The sequence below is a fragment of the Grampus griseus genome (genome assembly GCF_964374135.1).
Source record: "Grampus griseus genome assembly, chromosome: 3".
Classification (NCBI taxonomy): domain Eukaryota; kingdom Metazoa; phylum Chordata; class Mammalia; order Artiodactyla; family Delphinidae; genus Grampus; species Grampus griseus.
The window spans coordinates 171,086,596-171,090,882 of record NC_139019.1 but is presented as its reverse complement, the minus strand read 5'-3'; positions in this window follow the sequence as shown (position 1 = coordinate 171,090,882).

Sequence of the window (4,287 nt, the reverse complement as noted above, 5' to 3'; positions counted from 1 at the left end):
TCGAACCTGCACCCCCTGCATTGGAAGGCGAAGTCTTAACCACTGGACCGCCAGGGAAGTCCCCTTTTGCTGAGTTTTGACAGATGCACACATCTGCGCAACTTGAACTTCTATTAAGATCTACAACATGTTTGCCATGGCCCAGGTTGAATCCCTGGTAGGGGAACAGAGGTACAAAACAAAACATTGTATCAAGTATTATACATAATCTAGAAATAATATATGTATCATTTGTGCATAGGTTGTATGCAAATACTATGCGATTTTACATGAGGGACTTAAGCAGTCTCGGATTTTAGTATGTGCAACAGTCCTGGAACCAGTCTCCCCAGGATACTGTAGGATACCTGTGAATAACCACACAGTTATTATCAGGGATTATCAAAACAGATGCAAGAACAAAGTCACTTCCCTGTCTGTCATTAGCGGGAGGTGTTCAGAGGTGGCCACCAGGGCCAGTTGCAGCAGTTACACGCCTGTAGCCATGAGTAACAGAGAACACAACTCTGCTTGCTTAACTCCATAAAGACGTTTATCAGTTTACAGAACAAATAGCTGTAAGCTAGGGCAGCCTCCAGGCTCGGGATGCTAGGGGCGTACCCACCCCTGCAGGCTTTTCCTCTGATCTCATTGGCCAGGACTGGTCATATGCCTGGTCCCTTAACCAATCCGTGAGTGAGTCATTCACACTCATCCTGATAGCTTCTGTGATCTTAGATCTTAATTTCCAACCTGCAATTATCTTAGGTATTGTTGATCTTACTGTCATGGCCTGGATTTATATTTTATATTGCCAGATAAAACAAGAAATTACACTAGTTATAATAGGATCTTCGGAGACTCACATGGTTCACAAAACGATAAAAGAGTAAAATTATAATTTGGGTGAGGCATTTATAGAGCAGGAATCTGCAAATGTTTTCTGTAGAGGGCCAGAGAGTAAATATTTTCGGCTGTGCTGGCCATAATGTCTCTGTGGCAACTACTCAAATCCATGCAAGCCGGGAAGCAGCTGTACGTAATGTGTAAATGAGTGGGTGTGGCTGTGTACCAGTAAAGCTTTATTTACAACCACAGGTGGTGGGCGGGGTCTGGCCCGCAGGCAGGCCGAAGTTGCTGAGGGCACGTGTTCTGCAGCATTGTTAGAACTAAATGAGAGCAACAGGATCTTCCAATCTTTGAAATTTATTATTTCTACCTGACCACTGAAGTAGTTTTTAATCAGTTTTCCACCACAAATTTGTGGGCAGTAATTAGAGAGGGGTCCCAATATCCAAAAGGCAGTCATCGGTACTTTTCCCCACCCCAAGGAATAAGGGCTCTTCGGAGAATAGCTGGTTTTATGTTTCAGGGCAGGTAAGATGCAGTATGGGCCTAGTAGATCTTGTTGCCAGAAAGAAGGGATGCCTAAGTTCTGGGTGTGTTGAAGGTACACCGGAGCCCACTTAAAGGTATCCCACGTCAATAATGATTAGTTAATGACCAATTCATGAAACTACTCAAGTCTGAATGCCATGAATTCATAATTATCCTCAAAAGACAAGAATCAGGGTTTTTGTCCTTTATCAAGCTGCTAGTTCTATATCCATAGCCCGATTTTATTTGGGTGAACCATGTTTTAGCATCCCTACCTAAAAAGGCTGACATCTTCTTACCAAATGATATATATTTAGGGTGATCCCAACTATATGAAAAGATTCTCCTCTTAAACAATAAAAAAAGATAATAAATACAGTATTAACATTGGTTATTTTTGGATAGTAATATGATAGATGATATTCATGTTCTTTTCCTGAATTTTTTCTGGCATTTCCAAGTTCCCGCCTTTATTTTGTATATATTACTTTTAGAGTGAAAAAGAAAAATCTTTGAAAAAGATTTATTTCCAGGGACTTCCCTGGCGGTCCAGTGGTTAAGACTCTGTGCTTCTACTGCAGGGGGCACAGGTTCGATCCCTGGTCAGGGATCCCTCATGCCATGTGGTGAGGCCAAAAAAAAAAAAAGAGAAAGTATAAAAAAAATTTTTTTTTAAATACTTTCTTGAAAAGAGAAGCAAATATTAAAAAACAAAAACAAAAACACTACTATCTCTGGGTTCAGGATGTCTTTTTCCATGGTTATAACGTTGTATGGTTTGGTCTTTGGGAAATTTCTCACCCCAAAGAGCAGAGGATGGCAAGTGAGATTTTGTAAAACCCAGAGCCCAAGGCTGAGGATGGGAGTACATCCTATGAGGCGGGGCTGAGAGACGTCGAGCTAAGAGGGCTGGGAAAATCTGTGCAGCTGGGTCCTCGGCCCTGGGGGTAAATGTGGTCCCCAGGTGAGGGTGTTTGGCTTTCAGTTGAGGGAAGTACTGGTAGGGCTTTACGCATTGGCTCCCAGAGAACTGGCTTAAGTTGGGAGGAGCCTAGATTCTAAAAAGAGTAAGGGAGGTTAGGTAGCTGGGGCTGGGGCTCGTCAGAGAGAGGGCTGGGCAGTTCTAGACGGCAGTGGAGGAGAAGTGGGACCTGGGCCGCAGTGCAAAATGAAAACACGCGGCCCCTTGTCGAAAAATTATTATGAATTTCACAATGGTGACAGCAGAGCATTCAATCAAGTGCAGGGGCTGAACGCCTGTGAAGCCGGCCTCTGTGGGGACCCAGGAAAAGGGAGTCGCTTCAAGGTCTGCTTTGGAGGTAAGAATTGGCCAGGATTCTGGCAGAGACTGGACACTGAGGCAGAATGTCTTGCCTGTGGCTCTCCTGGGTGTCCATGGGCCACAGCCCACACGCAGAAATCCCTTCTCCATGGGATGGACCGGGTCCAAGACCCCTGGGGGTCTCCCAGCCACTTATTAGATGCTAAATTATCACAGGTGTTACTCAAGTCCCATGCTCAGATGGGGGGCGGCGGAGGGCCCCTCACCCCTCCCTCTCTACCCAGCCCCTGACTTCTGGGACTTTAAAGAGGTTACCCAAGCCCTATTCATCTTCCTGACTCTAAGTCACTGGTCAGCATCCCTTCCTTCAGAAAGCCCTCCGGGCTGCCCGCTGCCCCCTGAACTTGTACCCCCGTTACATCCCCTAGGCTGCATCTCCAGGTTGCAACCCCCAGGTTGCTCAAGGGACCCCATTTTATGCCCTCCTAGCTCCCTGTGCCTCATCTTCAAGGCATTCTGTCACTCTGACACTGTGGGTGCAGTTAGCCATTTAAGGCTTCCAGCTCTGCCGGCGCTGAGCAGCCGAGACCTGGCCCAGAGGAGGGCTCCATATATCTGTTGAGTCTGAGAGGCACAGAGCATCCTCCCTGCATTCAGTGGCAGCCTGCCCGGGCCTCAGCTTCCCCTGCCACACACTCAGTGCTGTCCCGTCCACTGGGCAGGCAGACCGACTGGGGATAGGGTCTGGGATCCCAGGTCTGGGGTTTGGACTCTGGCGTTGGGTCTGGCTTTGGGATTGGGGGTCCTGGGTCTGAGATTGGGATCTGGGTTTCAGGGACTGGAGCTGGGGTCTGATTTGGGGTCTGGGGCCGGGGATCTGAGTTCTGGAGCCCCAGGTCTGGAATCTGAGGTCTGGAGTTTGGGATCCAGTGCCTGAGTTCTGAGGCCTGAGGTCTGGGATATAGGGACTGGGGTCCCAGGTCTGGGGCTGCTGGGATGGAGGATCTAGGATTTGGGGCTGGCGATCCTGAATTCGAGGTCAGGGTCTTGAGGTGTGGGGTCGCAATTTCTGGGTCTGGGGTCTAGTGTCTGAAGTAGGGGGTCTGGGCTCTTGTACCTGGGTTCCAGCGTATGGGGTCCACGGTCTGGGGTCGGGGTCTGAGGTGAAGGATCTAGAATCCGGGGGTCCGGGGTCTGAGGTTAAAGATCTAGAATCTGGGGGTCAGGGTCTGAGGTCCAGGATCTGGGGGTCCGGGTCTGAAGTAAAGGATATAGAGTCCGGGGTCCGGGTCCCGGGTGTGAAGTACGAGATCTAGCACTTGGGGTCCCATGTCTGAGGTCTGCGGTCTGGGGTCCAGGCCCACGGTCGGAGGTACGAGGTCCGTTGCCCCCGCGTGCCCCTGCCCCGCCCCCTCCCTCCTCCTAGCCCCTCCCCGGCCCCCTCCCTTCTCCTCCCTGCTCTCCAAGTCCCCCACCTCCTCCCCCTCCCTTCTCTCCCCCTGTCCCTCCCCCTCCCTCTCCCTCCTCCTCCCCTCTCCCCCTCTCCCCCTCCTCTGCCCCCTCCTTTCGCCTCCCTCCCCTCCCCCTCCCAGGCCCTCCCCCCGCCCGCCCCGCCCCGCCCCCGCCCCGCCGGGCGCCGCACCGACAAG